General features: G+C 43.4%; 1 pseudogene; it reads left to right on the forward strand.

The window, feature by feature from the left end:
- The first annotated feature begins 13,479 nt into the window (after window positions 1-13,479).
- Window positions 13,480-13,598, forward strand: LOC133382701 (5S ribosomal RNA; annotated as a pseudogene).
- Window positions 13,599-19,482: the final 5,884 nt, after the last annotated feature.

A 19,482-nucleotide genomic window follows, 5' to 3' on the forward strand; every position in this document is an offset into this window, starting at 1 on the left:
GTGCACTTCAAATAAGGAAACTGTGTTGGCCATGAGCTACCAGGAACTCAATTGTTCAGTGCAAAAGCTAACAAGTGAAGAAGGCATTTTGATGTCACTGTAAACAGAAGGAGGTCAGTGACTTCCAAGTTCTCACCAGTCGTCGTGCACTTTTGATGAACACCTGCCAATTGCTGCATAGCAGATTTCCAAGCTGAAGTGAAAAATGGCCCGCAACTGAATTGCTCTGTAATTGACAAGCCCTAGGCCCAAAGATAGAGCGAGGCTGCATATTTGGGTTTCCCACTGAATCAGCAGCCATAATTTTGTATTTAAAGGGTTGAAATATAGCAGCCTACTTGAAATGCTAGTCAGATGACATCTTCAACTTTTCCTCCCTCTTCTGTTCTGCATTTTGCATAAATAGGGAAGAGTAGCTGACATGCTTTAGTAATGTTCACCTGCTACTTCGTGCTGGAGTCTTTTTGAAACATGTGCTCATGGGTTCAGTGCCAAGAGACACTTCTAAAGAAAAAAGAAAAAAAAGAATGATACTTCAGAACTCGCTCACTCCCATCCTTCAGCCAAGATAGCTCAAATCTGTCTCTTTCCCAGATGTGCTATTAGAGATGGTTGATTTCCCCACCAGATTTCTACTCCAAGTCCTTGTGATGTTCCTGTATTAATGTAAATATGGTAATTGCTGTTTGTATAGAAGATATGTGGTAAGTGGAGTGAAAGAGGAGGGGGGAGTAAATGAGCAGGAGAATGCTGGATGATTGGCTGAGTGTTTGAATGGCTGAGAGTATAAATGGAAGCATGACAATTAAATCTGGGTGGACATTAGTGAGTTGTTTGAGAGGTGTTTGTCAGGAGAGTGTGGAGGAGAGAGGTGGAGTTTGGAATAGTAATAGATGAAACCATATGCTTATGTGCCTTTATAAAGTAATCTTGTTATCTTTGTTATATAAATAAATACTTATTTGGTTTACCAAAGGCCTGATCCTTGGCTGGGGTTTCACAGACCAGAAGGGAGGGTAAGGTAATAACCAAGGCTGAAGGGAAACAGTAACAAATGGTGGCAGCGGTGAAGGGAAGAAAATAACACCACAAGTATTCAGAGCAAAACAGAATTATATGCATTCTGTATAGATCAAAGGGATTGGGACAGTTTAAGCACGCAGTCACAGAGGTAACCTGATTGAGAGAGACTCAGACAGAGTCTCTGGGGATACTGGTTATAGGATGTGACTGCTGGTGCTGCCTAGCAGGGGGATCTATTGAGATCTGTGCTAGAGCGGAGAGGGAAACCATAAACAAGGACAGTCCGGACTGGTGGAGTCCCTGGTGGTGCCTAGTGACAGGCAGTAGCCATGAGCAGGTAGGAACTGACAGGGAGAGCCAGGGAAGGGCGTCACACGTGGTGGGAGCGGTGGGATACGAACAACAGAGAATACGAACACAGGTGTTGGCAAGAGAGTCCAGATACGAATACTAGAGAATCCCTAACAGTGGTGTGGCAAACGGAAATAACAAATAAAGATTACTTGTGAGAGTGACTGGCAAAGAGTGTGTGGCAAAGAGTGAGTGAACTCAAACACCATGGCTGAATACATAAAGATGAAAAGAGAGGAGCTGGTGGAGAAGTGCATAACATTCAATTTACCTCACAAGGGTAAAGGGGTAGATGAATTGAGGGTAGCACTAATAGGATTTGCAACTGCACAGCAAAAACAACCTGTCAGGGAAGAGACCCCAGAAGGATACTCAAGCAATCCCGCTTATATAGAATATTTGAGAGAAAAGTTGAGATGGGAGGCTGAGGAAAAAGACAAGCAGAGGGTATTTGAAACGGAAGAGAAAGATAAACAGCGAGAGTTAGAAACTGAGAAGTTGAGGATGGAAACTGAGAGAATGAGAGTGGATGCTGAGATACAAGTGGAAAGATTAAAATTGGATAGAGAGAAATTTCACTCTGAGGAGACAAGGAAAGACAGAGATGGAGCAAAAATAAAAATTACCCCAAAGGACTTTGCTGTCTATGAGCCTGGACAAGATCCACAAATTTATCTCACAACCTTTGAAAAGGCAGCTCAATTGTGGGGGCTACCTGAAGATAAATACATGCAGTATTTATCAAACCTGATCAAAGGGGAATTGGCAGAGGTGTACCAATATTTCCCCTCAGACAGGCCCGTCACCTATGCTGAGTTTAAAGAGGCAGTCTACAAAAGGTTCAGACTGGGACCTGACTACTTTAGAAAATTATTCTGAAACTGTCAGATCCAAGCAGGAAGGTCTTTTGTTGAACTGGGAGCTAAGTTGATGGATATATTTGGAAAGTGGATGAGTAGTGCCAAAGCTCAGTCAGTGGAAGAGGTGAAAAGCCTCATGATACTGGATCAATTATTCCATCAGTTACCACCAGAAATAAGGCTCCTGGTCAAAGACTGTTCCCCTACATTGGTGCAGGAGGCCGCAGAGATGGCGGATCACTTTGCCTCCAATAGAACTGGCTGGGTGGGGAAAACATCAAGAGATTTTAAACCCAGACCATATAGTGGCAGCAGAAAGGATGTGGTGCTACAGCGAGTGAGTCCTCCAGTAAAATCTGAAGGGCACAGGACACCCCAGAGTGGATCTGTGTACCCTAAAATGGAGGAGAAATTATGCTATAAATGTGGTAGACCGGGGCACCTACATTTTCAATGTGAGGTTGCCAACCCCATTAGTAATCCTGCTCAGGCAAGGGCAGTAAAAACAGAACCAAAAGATCTAACAACGAAAAAGGTTCAGTTCTGCCAGATAAACTGAACAGAAGTAAAAGACTTGGATTCAAGTCTGAGAGAGGAAGTGAGTGTACAAGGGGCAAATTATTGGGCATTGCTTGATACTGGTGCCGCTCAGACGTTACTGAGGCCAGATTTAATAAAATCTGAGGAAATATTACCTCAGGAAACAGTGACTATCCAAGGAGTGAGGGGAGAACCAGAAAGCTTACCCATAGCCCTAGTGAAAATGAAATGGAGAAATAAAGAGGGAAAATATAAAGTCAGTATTAATGCCCAACAACAAGAACCAGTGATACTGGGAAGAGATGTTATGGGGGCACAAGGGAAAATATATGTGGTGACCAGACAGCAACTTGGCAGAGAAACAGAAGCCATGTTAACACAGGCTGAAAAAAACAGGGTGGAATCTGTTATCGAGCCTCAGGTCACCATAGCAACCCCTGGAAAGCCTGCTGAAGGAGACAAACTGTATCAAGTGGTCTCTAATAATAAAGAGACAGAGCAGTTCAGGGAAGAGCTGCATAAAGATATAAGTTTGAACCAAATAAAGGAACAAGCCCCGACACAAAAGATTCCCTTTACTGACAAACTGAGGAATCAAATTGTGTGTGAGAATGGGATTTTATATAGACTGTGGATGCCTGCTGAGAGAAAGGATGAATGTGAACCAGTGAAACAAATGATGGAAGCTGTACAAAATAATTTAAGTCAAGCTCAGGAGAAGCAAAGGTACTGGTATGACAGAACAGCCAGGGAACGTGTGTATGATGTGGGAGATATGGTTATGGCGTTCATACCCAGGAAACATGACAAATTACAGGCCAGCTGGGAGGGACCATATACCATAAGAGATAAGCTTGACACAGTGACGTGTGTAATTACAACAGACCAATTAAACAAAAACAAAGTGGTTCATGTAAATATGTTAAAGCCTTACCATACCAGGGATGCAAAGGTGTTGCAAGTTACCTTATTCCCTGAGGGAAGTGGGCCTGAACTTCCAGATTTGGTACAGGAAAGCAAAGAAAAAGGAGGGGTAGATCAAGTGGAATGGTCAGAGGAGGTGAAGGAGGAAGTAAAGGAAGAGATTCTGAGAGTTTTGAAAAACTATGGGAATCTCTTCAGCAATAGACCTGGCCGAACCAGTATAGCCAAACATTCAATTGATACTGGAAATCATGCCCCAATCAGATCTGTTCCGTACCGTGTGAATGGGAAAGTTTTGAGTGGAGGTCGAAGATATGCTGGAACTAGGAGTGATCAGGGAATCCATCAGTCCCTGGGCCTCAAGTATTGTCCTGGTTCTGAAAAAAGATGGAACGACAAGATTTTGCATTGATTATCGGCTAATCAATAAAATTACTGTCCCAGATGCGTATCCTATGCCTAGGGTGGACGTCATGTTAGAGTTGTTAGGGGCAGCAACCATTATCTCTACGTTAGACCTCTGTAAAGGATTTTGGCAAATGGAACTAGACGAGCAATCCAGAGCCAAAACTGCCTTCAGTACACCAGATGGGTTATATGAGTTTGTGACCTTACCCATGGGACTAAGGAACTCACCAAGTTCGTTTCAGAGGCTAATCAATACTGTGTTGTGAGGCATGTCAGATTTTGCAGTGGCCTATATAGATGACGTGGCCATTTTTAGCAAATCAGTGCCTGAGCATGTCCAACACCTGACAACAGTATTAGAGGCATTAAGAAAGGCAGGCCTCACAATAAAAGCTAAGAAATGCCAGTTTGGGTTGAAGGAGGTGGTCTATTTAGGACATAAGGTGGGGAGTGAGAAAATCACCCCCTTATGGAGCAAGGTGGAGGCAATACAATCGTGGCCTATCCCCTTAACCAAAAAACAAGTTAGGGCATTTCTAGGTATGGCTGGTTTTTATAGAAAGTCTGTGAAAGATTTTGGGGAAATCACAACCCCCTTGCATGAGTGACAAAGAAAAAGTGTTCTGAGCATGTGGTATGGACGGATGAATGTCAGAAGGCTTTTGATCTACTGAAGCAAGCCTTGTGCCAAGGACCTATATTAATAGCACCAGACTATGAGCAACCATTCATCGTGGCTACAGATGCGTTGGACCTCGCGCTGGGAGTCGTCTTGCTGCAGGAGAGAGAAGGCACCAGACATCCAGTGGCGTATCTGAGTCACAAGCTGACGTCGAGGGAGAAAAACTATTCGTCGGTCCAAAAGGAGTGCCTAGCGGTCATGTGGGGACTGAACAAGTTGCGTCCATACATGTGGGGATGAAGATTTACGGTAACAACGGATCATCGGGCCTTGTTATGGTTACAGACTATGAAAAACCATAATACTATGCTGCAGAGGTGGTCATGGGCCCTACAAGACTATCAAGTGGACTTCCAGTTCATAAAAGGCAAGGACAATGTATTGGCTGATGGACTATCAAGGCAGGTGGCTGGGACTGCAGTGACGTGACCAGACGGAGGAACAAAGAAAGACATTTTCCCCATAGAGACTTGTTATATTGGTAACACGACGTATAAATCCTAGAGCAGGAATAATACTCTGCTGTTATTTTTAAGGGGGGGGAAATGTGATGTTCCTGTATTAATGTAAATATGGTAAGTGCTGTTTGTATAGAAGATATGTGGTAAGTGGAGTGAAAGAGGAGGGGGGAGTAAATGAGCAGGAGAATGCTGGATGATTGGCTGAGTGTTTGAATGGCTGAGAGTATAAATGGAAGCATGACAATTAAATCTGGGTGGACATTAGTGAGTTGTTTGAGAGGTGTTTGTCAGGAGAGTGTGGAGAAGGAGGGAGGTGGAGTTTGGAATAGTAATAGATGAAACCATATGCTTATGTGCCTTTATAAAGTAATCTTGTTATCTTTGTTATATAAATAAATACTTATTTGGTTTACCAAAGGCCTGATCCTTGGCTGGGGTTTCACAGACCAGAAGGGAGGGTAAGGTAATAACCAAGGCTGAAGGGAAACAGTAACAAATGGAGGCAGCGGTGAAGGGAAGAAAATAACACCACAAGTATTCAGAGCAAAACAGAATTATATGCATTCTGTATAGATCAAAGGGATTGGGACAGTTTAAGCACGCAGTCACAGAGGTAACCTGATTGAGAGAGACTCAGGCAGAGTCTCTGGGGATACTGGTTATAGGACGTGACTGGTGGTGCTGCCTAGCAGGGGGATCTATTGAGATCTGTGCTAGAGCGGAGAGGGAAACCATAAACAAGGACAGTCCGGACTGGTGGAGTCCCTGGTGGTGCCTAGTGACAGGCAGTAGCCATGAGCAGGTAGGAACCTGACAGGGAGAGCCAGGGAAGGGCGTCACAGTCCTCAAAATCCTCTTCTTCCAGCTTCCTCATTTTACATTCATTAATCTCATCTTCAGAAAATTCTCATTGAGACTGGCACCATGGAAAACCTAGAGCAGGCTCGGATGAATTCCATAATGAACACCAGCTTCATGTATCTGAGCCCTTCTTGGTTAAACCACAGACTGGAACAGATTGACATAGCAATCTACCTTAGAAGTCATCCTTTGCTTCTGCATTTGTTCAAGTTTTTTTGGGGGAAGGGGAATTTAATGGGCACAGTGTGTGGTTCCTGGCTCAGGCCATTGATTTATTATGGTTGTGTTGGTGCGTGGTGGGTTTAGTTGGTGGATTTAGACCAAGGATGGGGAGCCTCAGGCCTTGGATCAAATGCAGCCCTCTAACCCTCTCTATCTGGTCATTGGGATTCTCTCAAAGTCACACACCCACCTCAGCTACCCTTTACTGCCCTTGCTTCACACCCTTGTTGAGTGTTTTTACCTAGCTGGGATATGTCCGTGAACTCTGATTGTGCTTCTTGTCTGGATGGAGGGATAGAAAGGGATGTGTGAATGTGTGTGGCAACTAGCCCACTGTACATATGAACCTTTCATATGAGAACCACCCGTGATCACTGCCTGCTTTGGGATGTAGAGCACCAAAGCCTTGGCTTCCATGTATGATACCTGCCAGACTTGTCTTGGGTGGTAAAAACGATAGTGGCCACTTGTTGGCCAAAGCAGGGGTGGGGTGGCCCAGATGATCAAGGGTCCCAGCAGTAGCAGTCGGTGGCATGGATGGGCCAGTATTGCTCACCTGGCTTCCCAATGGGAGTGTCACTGTAAGTTATCGAAAGGGAGAGGGATGAGGCTGCAGGGAGCTCAGAACTGTGTGGCACAGCAGTGGGGCCAATCCAGCACTCCTGTCACTGCTGCCACACTGCACCAAGCTCTCCACTGCCTCTCCCATCCCCTCTCAGTGACCAGTAAAATTGCTAGCTGCTGGAAACCAGGTGAGCAAATTTGCCTGCCCACCCCACCCCACCCAATGCTACTGAGTCCCAGTGGATTCAACCCCACCTTGTTTGTTGGGACTATAATAAATGGAGAAAGTGAGCACATCAACCCTGCAAATTCCAACCTGTTTGAACCACATGGGGCAGACTTACAGCAAGGCCAGGTCCCCTGTTTTTCTTTTTAGTTGCACTCCTAATAGGGAAGTCTGCTTCACTGCTGTTCTACTGCTAAATCGCCAGAGCAGGCCACCACGAGGGATGGAAAGATTTGTCTATTTTTCAGTTTACTCAGTTTCTAATTTTTCTAGTCTTAAATTCAGTTCTCCACATTTCTGCAGCAATTTGATAATTTGTTTAAAAAAAATTCCTCATGAAAATTCTCCTACATTTTAATGTGAATTTCTCCTAATAAACACATTTTTAGATAGTTTTAACTAACTAGGCTCCTCCTGGGAGGAAGAACAGGATATAAATAAATAATGTGCACATTTTTGCATTTAATGCATTTTATATGTTATTTTTACCCATATATTCATTTTTATGCACACTTTCCCCTAACATACGCATTTTTGTAAACATTGGTTGGTTGGTGAACTGCATTGCAAAACTTGAATCAGTGCAAATTTTGAAAAAATGGCTGAGTTTCAGTTCTCATATTGTTTTGCAAAGTGCAAATTTGATAGACTCAGCTTGAAATGTGAACGGAATTGAATTTCTCGCCCAACCCTAGCCATCATCCACATTTGTTTTAAAATCACAGGAGAATTTCTGGATATATCTTTATAATATTGTCAGAGCAGGCCACAATTCATATTCCTTCTAAAATAACAGGAGAGTTGCTAGATATATCTTCATTCATTTATACTAAGGCAGTCCTTGATAGAAGTCTATGTACTTATGTCTAGCGCATTTACTAGTTACTCCAGTGGTGAACATAAGTGGGTATGATCAGATACTGCATTTGACATTCCAGCATAATATTGTTCCTGCATTTTGCGGAGGCATGTTTGCCTCCACCACCACCACCATTTTCTGTAAGATGACTCGGGACTTGTTCCCGAAGGGAGGGGGGGAAATCACGTGAAGAGTGGCCTATCCTGTGGAGGGATGAGCTGGTTTAAAAGCCAGCTCCTCCCTCACACCTGCCTCTTTTGCCTTGCGGTGCCCACCCTCCGCCCCTTATCAGTATGGGCATCGCTAGTTGCCATGTGGGGCTGGGTGGGAATTTGGGGGGGGGATTCTGATTTCAGACTCCCTTTTGTTTTGCCTACTCCATACTGCTTGGGTTAATTCAGTTGGCTTTTGGAAAGGTGTGGTTAGCTTGTCTGGGCTGGCATGGAATTCGGCAGGTGAGGAAGGTGGGGTAAACAGTTGGATACTGAGGCATTCTTGGGTTAAGGGCACCCTCTAGGGAACTGCCAGTGCTTCAGGCCTAGTGGGGACCTGGGGGGAGGTCCCCATGAGCCTAATTTGTGCATCAGGGTGAACGCCAGTATTGCAATGCCAGGTTATGCAGGTTGGATGCACACCCTTGGTTCTACCAGCAAGGAGGGACAAGTTCATCCCCATCCTTTGATGGGGAGCTACAGCCAGCGGCTGTAGGAAAATCTCCCTACTAGATAGGTTTTAGCCTCGCCCGCCCAAATAAGGTTCAATTTGGTTGATTTGGTTGAAAGTTTGAAAAAGTTGTTATATTTTAATAAATATAACATTATCCCAAGTTTGGTGTCACGAGTCTTCTTTTGGGAGTGGTGGCGAAATTTTTTGATGGTACAGGTATGCCATCATAATTGTGAGATGGATGGATGAAGGATGAACTGATGGCAGACAGACATATTTTTGTATTAAAAAACTGTCAAGTCCCTCTTTCATTCTATAAAGGGAAGTAGGAGAATTATTAAAGAAAGATGCAAGGCTTAGGCATCATACAAGTCCATTTGCTCCAGATGGAGGCCATGTTTCTTAATTCTACATTGGCAGAGACAGACTGCTGTTGCTCAGTGCTGAGAAAAAGGCCTTTTGTATATGCTCAGAAATACTTTCTTTTATTTCCTGGCATAACATGAGTTCAAACTGAAAAGAACAGGGCATGGCCACAGTTTGAAGGGAGTGATTTTAAATGGGTGTGGTTAAAAGGAGGTGTGTGGCTACATGCCCAACAGCACCCATAAGAGATTATTCCCCCCCCAAAAAAACTTACACCACTCAACTACTCCCATAAGCAAAGTTATCTCAATGCAAAAGTGCTGTTCAGAAGTGTTTCCATTATATACCAATCATTAAGGATGCAGAGCTGGAAACTCCTAATGCTTCAACACAGTCCTTTTAAAGTGGTTTCTAAGAACACATATCAAGCTGCAATACAGATTTGCTTTCTAAATATATTCTCTTCTTGAGATAGGTTGTAATAGGAAGCAGAAAAAGAGGTGTGCGGGGGAGAGAGATCTGCTTCCCATCAACCTGACACCAGAAAGAGCCAGTTATCTCTTGACGTTTTGCAGATAAACAAAGAAGTCTTTTTATTTAGATAAGCTTTAGTACAACCTTGGCAATGGTGAGAACTGAGGATGGAATAACAATAGATTGTCTCCTTTGATTTGAAGCAGCATCCTGCTTAAGAAATTTGTTCTAACTTCCTGAAAATTGTAAGCTATAAATATTAACTGCAATGAAAAGTTTCCTTCCACTTCTTGCTTATTTATTCATGTACCTTTGTTTAGTTATAGCTTTGTGTTTACCGGTTCAGTGGGGTTTTAAACTTCCTTGGAACTTCACTGATGAGAAAAGTCACCAAAGTGCCCTGGGTTGAAGATATAAAGTGGCAATTTGATATAAATATCTAAATTTAATATAAATGCATTATGATTATACAGCCATGAGAGTGGCTGTATACTATAGCCAGTAGGGATTTTTCACATTCTACCATGTTAAATGAAAATACCCCCCACACCACTTTCTGGTGCTTTGTATAGTCCCGATTCAAAACAAAAACTTACAAGCGTTATACTGTTGGATTCATAATCGCTTGCTCTACAACTCTGAAAGTTTTCTTGGTGATAACATTCTCCCCCCACGGAGAATCCACAGGTTAAAGTGAAAACCCAGAGAGAGAGAGAAACAAGAAGCCGTTTGGACTTTTTTCTTGAGAAATTCTCATAATTTGTTGAAATTCATTAAACATCAGAGATGACTGTAAGGTATCTCTAATCAAATCCCTGAGCTTGCCCCAAACACAGACCTTCAGTAGGTTTAAAGTAAAAAAAAATGGCATGGTTTGTTTTTAATTAATTGATTTAAAAATGCATTACTGTGGGTTATAAAGTCACGCAGGCACAGTAGAAACCAGGAGTTCTTTCGTTTCACTCCTCTCCCCCCTCCCCTTCTAGTTACTTGGAGTAAGCAGGGGAAGTCTGCTCCTGTGATTGGTGGGCAAGAGACATGTGACTCACATTGGCCTTCTGCTGAGCTTGCTCTTCCCTGTGCTCTGTGTGAGGAAGCACGAGAGAGAGAGAGAGAAATGGCCTGTGGAGGGAGAAAGCCAGAGGGCAAGGATGACGGAGAAGGCAGCAGCAGAATGGAGGTGAGTGACGGTGATGTGTGTGTGTGTGTTTCCACCCCGCTGTCTCCTGCAGCCTGCTTTTTCCACTGGCTCAATCGCCCTGCCACTCCCCACCCCCTATCCTTAAATGGGTTTATAAATGACAAAAGCTCAAATACTTTTTGTTTGCAGTGTGTGTGGCTGTTTGACCTGTGCTCATACCATTGTTGTAGTTATTTTGAAATTGTATGAGACTCTTTGTTTGTAACACTTTAATCCTGAATTTAGCTCTTGGTTCTTAAATCTCTCTCTCTCTCTCTCTCTCTCTCTCTCACACACACACACACACACACACACACACACACACACACACACGCACACGCACACGCACACACATGCACACGCACACGCACGCACACACACACACACACACATCATTAGTATATGCATAGTGCAGCAGTGGGGAGGGGTGGATATATGCATAAGTTACAGCAGCCCTGCAAAGTAGCCTAGTGTGGCTGTATAGATATTGGGGGGGCTGAGAGGGAATTGTGTATGACAACCCTGGAGTGTAGTCCATTGTTGTTCAGTCTCTTGGTTTTGTGTTTTTTCTTTTTCTTTTTTGAAAAGAACTTTTAAATTGACTGTAGCAGTAGCATTTATTTCTTTAATTTATTAAATTTATATCCCACCATTCCTCCCAGAAGGAGCCCGGGGCGGCAATGGATGGAGCGACCATTGCTTTCCCACTCATGGGAGAAAAATAGAGGCTTCTTGTGTTTGGGTTGATGCTGGTGGTATAAATCCTTAAATGGGTTTAAAAATGACAAACGCTCAAATACTTTTTGTTTGAAGTGTGTGTGGCTATTCACATGATCTAAATTTTTCAGGACAAATTTCTACATATGAAAATTACTAAATGCATTAGCCCCATTCATGCACTGCTTGTGTGTAGGGCATAAACATGTAGAGGAAGGAAATGAATGCCTGTTTTTAGCCCTACCCCTGATGTAGCATTGCTGTTGTTTTTTCAATAAGCACGCGCTGTATGTGGTTGTGTGAGCAGAAAGTTCAGTATGCAAACTCCTGCTCACAAGCAGGGGATCTCCCCTGATTATTCAGGTGTCCCAATCACACATAGTCACTACTCATGATTCCCTAGAGCAAGTGTGGGGAATCTTTGGCCCTCCAGATGCTGCTGAACTACAGCTCCCTAGTCATTCCTGGACATTGACTATGCTTGCTGTCGGCAGAATGCAGCTGTGGGGCGAGGAGGACAATGCCAGGGAGGGTTCATTCCTCCTGGCAGCTCCTGACAGCAACTGGAGCTTTCAGCTCTGCTCCTTGCTCTCTCAGCAGCCCTGCTGCTTCTAGGTGGCTAGTGAGCAGTGGTGGCGGCAATAGTGTTGGGGTGCAAGGTGCTGTGGGCCCTCTGTGGTCCTGAGCCCTTGACCAGTACCCCGCCTGCCCCCCCACTAGTGCAGGGCCTGCTTGCTGAGGCTGATGTTTATCAACATCTGGAAGGCTAAAGGTTCCCCACTCCTGTCCTAGAGGCTATCGATGTAAGACCTAAGTCCATACCCAACTATCAAGACTTCTGCTGTGGACAAAGAAAAAGGAAATCTACCCCTTTTCTTTGGAATGATCAGCAATGGCATGGGTAAGTCACCAAATGATAGTTGTAAGGAGTTGAGTATCCCAGTTTGCCACTACCTTCATATTCCAGTTGAAAGAGGTGTGAATCCACCTCCTTTGAATTCTGACGGGTATGTCAGTCACTTGACATTATTATGACCTGTTCCTCCTCTTCACCATTGCAATCACTTCTCATTCTGGCCAAGACAACAGTGCTGGTGGGAAATAAAAACAACAACAACCCAGAATAGAATTATATACAACATGAGTCCCTATTACTGGCAAGCCCTGGTTCAGTTAGTTCACTTTAGACTCTAGACTTAATGTGGTTACTGCAGCCCCTCTCTTTAGATGGTAATATGCATTACCTGCATTACTAGGGAGTTAGATCAAAAGGTCTTTGAGGTCCACTCCAATTTGCTGATAACAGAATCATAGAAACATAGAATCGTAGAGTTAGAAGGGGCTTATAAGGCCATTGAGTCCAATCCCCTGCCCAGTGCAGGAATCCAACTTAAAGCATACCTGACAGGTGGCTGTCCAGCTGCCTCTTGAAGGCCTCCAGTGTTGGAGAGCCCACCACCTCCCTAGGTCATTGGTTCCATTGTCTTAGCACTCAACTCCAGGCTCCACCAATGGACTTCAAGATAGAAAATACATATTTCGCGTTTGGATATAGATAGGTACGTCAGAGAATTCTGACAGAAATCAGAGCAGAAATTGCTGGTGTTTGCTTATTCGACCCATGTCCACAATGGAAATCAATGTTGTGAATACATTTAGTTTTCCCTGTTGTTGTTTTCAGTCATTGTTTTCTGTCTGCAAATGCAATGCATTTGATTATGTGCCCTCCCCTCTATTTTCATTGTACTTCCTTTGCATTGAAATGACAGGGGTGGAATAGCGTAATGACAAAGTAATTTATGTAATCACATCAATTGTGTAATTTCTCCACAGTGGACAGTGAGACCAACAATGCAGGTTTTGGCAGAAGATGAACTGCAGCAGAAGAGAAACAGTGCTGCATGTGACTAATACAGGGCGGAAGGGAAAACAGTGCCTTCCCTTATCCTGAAGAAGAGTATTTTTTTCTCTTTTTGCACAACAGTTATTCCGGAGCAATGTATTTCCTTTAATACTGATTCCTCTGAGCAGAGACCTACATGCAACCTGTCCCTGACATGTGTATGCAATATTCATTAGGGGAAGTTAAACAAGAGGCTACAGCCATAGTACCTTGAACACGCCCAGTCTCATTTGATCTCGGAAGCTAAGCAGGGTCAGGCCTGGTTAGTACTTGGATGGGAGACCGCCTGGGAATACCGGGTGCTGTAGGCTTAGAGGAAGGCAGTGGTAAACCACCTCTGAATACCTCTTACCATGAAAACGCTATGAATATATCCAAAAAGGTTCATAGGTTCACAAGTCATAATCGAAGGCATGTAACAACAACAAAACAAGAAGCATAAGAATGTCTTTTCTCATTCATCCTCTTTATGCAGTGCATAAACAGGGGACTGGGAGAAGTCATTGCACTGTGGGGGTCACAAATATATTAGGCTATTAAATGGTTTGTTACCTACCTTTTGTTTCCTGTTGTCATTTATTTGGAAATGGTCTCTAGTACCTCTAGAAATAAAGGGGATGATTACATTTTATAGGCAGGGAGGGATTAATAAGACCCATAATGCTCACAAAGAAACAAGCTGTTTCTTGCATCCACAAAGCTTCTATGCACTCATCTGATGTGAGCAAGTCATGTGGGAAATACTGCATTTTTTTGGTAAGGATTAAACAGGGGAAACCCTGGTTATTACTTGGAAACGATTGTTCTCTAACTGTGCTTCAAATCAGAGAGGCCTTTGTTGTTAAAATAATATATACTTAGGACAAATGTGTAGATGTGCAGATTCAGGGAGAAGGTTTCAACAGGAATTGGAGACGACACCAAAGATATTATTCATAAGATTAATTTTCAGAAGATGAAGCCCTTTGCCTAGAGGTGCTTATGATATTTATGTCATCTGCATTTCTTCCCAAATTTTGGAGTTTCTGATTACTTAGGCCTGTTTCCAAAGTGGAACGAACCAACTTATTAGGAATGCTCCATTGTCCCATTGTTTATTTCCAAATGTTGGATGGAGCATGGTGCATGAAACATCTGCTTCAGCATTCAGTTCCGTCACTTCATTTGAATCCCCCTCCCTGATAGATGGGTGATGTGTAGGTGTTAATTGATAGAACACGGCAAAACCAAATGGATGGAAGTTTGGGGGGGGCATGTGTGTGTTTTAACTAACATGCAGGAGTATAAGAGTGCATCAGTAACACACTGAGCAAAAAGTACCATGAAGCAGTCACAGGTACAATCACATCAACATATGCAATGCTCAGGGGGAAAAAACAATAAAATACCAAGGAATATAAATGACATGCATGCTCCTACGAAATAGGAGTTCTTCCAAGGACACCAGTGTGTGGTGGCAGTGGAGTGCCATACTAAGACATGGCGGTTCAGGGTTCAAATCCCCACTCGGCCATAAACTCACTCAGTGGGTGACTTTGGGGGCCACTCACAGTTTCTCAGCCTAACCTTCCTCCCAAGGTTGTTGTGAGGGATAAAATGGAGGGGAGAGAACCGTAACACTTCCTTGAGCTCCTTGGAGGAAAAGTAGGATGTAACTCTAGTGAACAAAATACCTTTTATTTTAAATGTATTTTAAAGGTATACAATTTATACCTTTGTGGGGGATTGTTAAAGGAGACTTTAATAAGTGGTTAAAATGGATATATCATGGTCCTAACAGTGTTTAAGATAAATACATATTGCCAAGATTCCTACTGCTTTTCAAAAAGGCAGCGATTCCAGTATCTGCAAGCCTCTTGAAGAAATGGCATAATCTACTGGTTTCCTTTTTCATGGGACAGTAAGAAAGCTAGGGCATATTTAAGATCCTTACAGAAACCACTTAAGAAAGGTGGTATGAGTTGTCCAAATATCACACACAACTAAAGGTATTAGTGCACTTTTGCGTAGGGGATAGTAATAAAGAGTTCCATCTTTGTGCATGTGCACTTAATCCATAATGTATAGAGGGGAAGATGCAGTTCCATAGGAACTGAAAGTTATGGCAAACTGTGCATGCTCCAGATGCAGAATTAATTTGAAACATTCTTCTATTTAAACATACATGTATTTATTGCATTCATATCCTGTGTTTCCTCCAAGGAGGTCAAAATGGTGCACATGTTTCTTCCCCTCTCCATTTTATCCTCAAAACGGCCCTCTTCTGTATGGGTATTCTGTGAAATGTGAATGGATCCTATTGTTTCAGAGAATGAGGGATTCCATATGTGCCAACATGTGCACATCTGAATGCACACAGATCTCTGATTCAGGGTGTGCACCTTCCCCCCAGCACTAACCATCAGGAACCAGAATGATTGAAGGGCTGGAGCAACATCCTATGAGAAAAAGTTACAGAATTTGGAGCTTTTTATTTTAGAGAAAAAGTGAGTAAGGTGGGGACATGATAGAGGTATATGCATGGGGTGGAGAAAACAAAGAGGGAGATGCTTTTCTCCTCTCATAATACTAGAATTCGTGGGCATCCAACAAAGCTGAATGTTGGAAGTTTCAGGACAGACAAAAGAAAAGACTTCTTCATGCAGAGCATAGCTGAACTATGGAATTCGCTCCCACAAGAGGCAGTGATGGCCACCAATTTGGATGGCTTTAAAAGAGTATTAGACAAATTCATAGAGAATAAGGCTGTCGAAAGCTACTGGCCACAATGGCTATGTTCTTCCTCCACAGTTGGAGGCAGAATTATTCTGAATACCAGTAGCTGGAAACTACAGGAGAGGAGAATGCTCTTTGCACTCAGGTCCTGCTTGCAGGCTTCCCTTGGGCAAATGGTTGGCCACTGTGAGAACAGGATGCTGGACTAGATGGGCCACTAGCCTGTTCCAGCAAGCTCTTCTTATTTTATATAGTGTCGTGTAATAGTGGGTAGAACATTGTAATGGGGCAGTGTACCCCTGGATTCAAATCCCACTACAGAACCTTGAGACAGCCACTCTCACACAGTCTAGGTTACAGAACAGGGTTGGTGTGAGAATAAAAATGGATATCTATGTATTCTATCCTGGACCTCTTTGAGGAAAGGTAGGCTATCATACCAAGTTTGATATCAACACTGGAGGCATTCAAGAGGCATCTGTCATGTATGCTTTAACTTGGGTTCCTGCCTTGAGCAGGGGGTTGCACTTGATGGCCTTACAGGCCCCTTCTAACTCTATGATTCTATGATTCCATATCACTGCAGGCTGTTTCGTTTCCACTTCCATGTGCATAATCTGCTACACTGCCAGCCAGTCTATACCAAACGCTTGAAAGCCCCAGAAGAAAATTATGTGCTTTCTGTTGCCAGGATTACATATATAAAGCAAAGATCCATAATGTCCTTATTTTGCATAATATTGTTTATGTCTCTGATTTCAACCTGTGTTCTTGGGTACCCTACTGTAAAATATCCCAGGACTCAAGAAAATGTAAAAGCTATATTCAAAGCAAAGTATGGCTTAAATGTTCAGGGCAAAGTTATTGAAATGACTACAATATAAACAAGTATTTTGGAGGAGTGGCTTTCAATGAGGGTGGTTGAGGAACCCACAATATCCCGTGGAACCCCAATCCACTCTCCCTGTCTCCCTACAAAGGTTTTTTTTTAAAACACCTTTGGTACTAAGTCATTTATTTAACAGTTGTGAAATTTGAAGGCAAAGCTTTTTTACTACTATAACTTGGATACTATTCAAGATCACTGTACAGTGAACTGCCTGTTTGGCTGAAAAACACTGAAAAACATTATTCAGAATCTTTCATAGCTGCCAAAGCAACTCTAGCTTGTAGAGAGACCTAAGTAAAACCTGGCTTGGAATTGCTACAGTTCCTGGGATGAACTGCTAGAAAAATAAAGAGTAGATTTGGAACTATTGCATCATTCCTCAGCAATGAATCAGGATGTCCCAATGGCATTTCAGTAATGCATACTTACCTGAAGGGTTCCTTTCATTCCAATTCTGATTTTCCCCTTTAATGTGTAGACACATGGGAATACTAGTCGCATTCTAGGGCATGCTCTAGAGTGGCTGGTATCCTGCTTTACAAAGGACAGCCCTCTCTCTGAAAGAGCCATCTGATCCAAGTTTTCTTTAAAGATACAGAACCCTAAGAAGGGGAAACAGGCTGGGGAGAGCCTTGAAGATGCCAGCTAGCACCTGAACAGCAGACTGAATCCTCACTATGGAAAGATGTATTTCTGTTTAAATTATCGGAGTTATCTCTAAATTTGCCTCTATGCATATAAATTAGCTGGTGCAATTTTTATGCATATCTGTGCCTTCCTTTGTGCTTCCCCCCCCCGATTTGTTTCCCGTTCCCTTTCCCTCCCCTTTTTCTTTTTCCTTTAGGTGATGGTGAAGTGGCCACCCGAGCACACTCCCAATCAGTGCTTGATTTACAAGGGGAGGAGAGCGGCTCTCACCCATTATCTTTTACAGTGGACCGTCTTAGCTATTGTTTTCAGGTGACTGAATCAGGGGCAGGCATGATTTAGGTACAACTGGAAGGCTTTTGCGGGAGCATGTGAATTTCCTTCACGTCTCCCCACACATATCCTCCCGTAACCTGAGCGCTGCTGTCAATTCACACAGGGTGACAGTGAGACAAAGCAAGGCTAGCCAGAGCGCTGGACAGACTGAGTGTGTGCTCTAGAATAGTCTTCTTCAACTTTGGGTCCCCAGATGTTGACTACAACTCCTGTCATCCCTGATTATTGGTTTAAACTGGCTGGGGATGATAGGAGTTGTAATCCAACAACCTCTGGGGACCCAAGGTTATGCTGCACTAGAATGTGCTCCAGCACCTTCTGCAGTGCACAAGGGTTCCATGGTAGGCAAGTCAATGTGGAAATTATGCACCCCAGCAAGGCAGAAGATTTGGAAAACACTGATCTGGAGGGGAAAATTGACTTTGTGTTCATGGATTTGTGAAGTATACAGTGAGTTATGTGGAATACTTTAATAGGATGCAGAAAAATGATGATTATAATTTTTTTAAGTGTGCATTCCCCACTATTTGGTTTTAAGCTGTTTGGGGAATTGCTACTGTTATGAGTATGGGGGTTGGGATAGATGATCCCTGTGGGTCCCCTTCCAGCCTCTGGAATTCTGTGCCTTGGGGCTGGCTCTGATGGTCAGATGAGTTTCTTTTGTTAAACAAATACAGTGGCCAGGTTTGTAATGGGTCTATCAGGTGCCCAGCAACTGGTGAATGGGCCAGGAAGATCCTTTTGTTATTGAAACTCTTCAGGAGAGCACTTGCCTCTCTCCTGGAGCCTAGGAGAGGCTTGTGTTTTTAATTGTCTGGAGAATGCCTGGGAACTGGAGGCAGGCAGAGAGGCTGTCTGTCTGCATCATAGCTATAGGATGCCTCCTGTAATACTGATGGGAAAGCTGGATATTGGACTGCTGATGCCTTGAACCCCTCCATCCTAAGCTCAGGTTGGAATGTGTGTAAATAAATAAACCATATTTCATAAAGACACCACAGTCTCCACTGACCTTCTTCCCAAAGGAAACCAAACTCTGGATGAGCGCAGGGTCCCCTGAGATCTCACAGCTTGGAGATCAGGGAGGAGCGCAACACTACTATCAGGAAATAGTACACAAGTCTTTCTGCAACAATCATATGGCTATGGAAGAGCTAAGAGGCTGGCAAGTCAAAACAAAACACAAATATGTGCTGCTTATCAAAGGGGCCTTTTCATTTTGGGCTGTCTTAAAAAACATTGGCAGTTGGATTCGACTCCTTGGCTCTGCTTGTATTTTGCAACCTGAGGACTGACTGGTTCTTTGTGATTCTTTCCTACCACAGCACCTGTCTGCTCTGGACACTCACTACTGAAACCCACCCCAGAACATGACATTGCTGTTGAATAAAATTTCCTGTGGTTTCCTAGGGAACCAACACCTAGACATATGCGCGCCGTCAGCTCAAAGGAAAGATGGGACAAAATGGAAGTCTGTAAGGAGCAGGAAACAAACAACATGGGTGGGAAACTGGAGAGCAGCGTTTTGACAATGGCTGACAACCTCTTCTCACACATGCTTTCTCTTGGTATACAATGGGGCTAGGGAAATAGTCCTCATTGTGACA

Source organism: Rhineura floridana, chromosome 3 (assembly GCF_030035675.1).
Source record: "Rhineura floridana isolate rRhiFlo1 chromosome 3, rRhiFlo1.hap2, whole genome shotgun sequence".
NCBI lineage: Eukaryota > Metazoa > Chordata > Lepidosauria > Squamata > Rhineuridae > Rhineura > Rhineura floridana.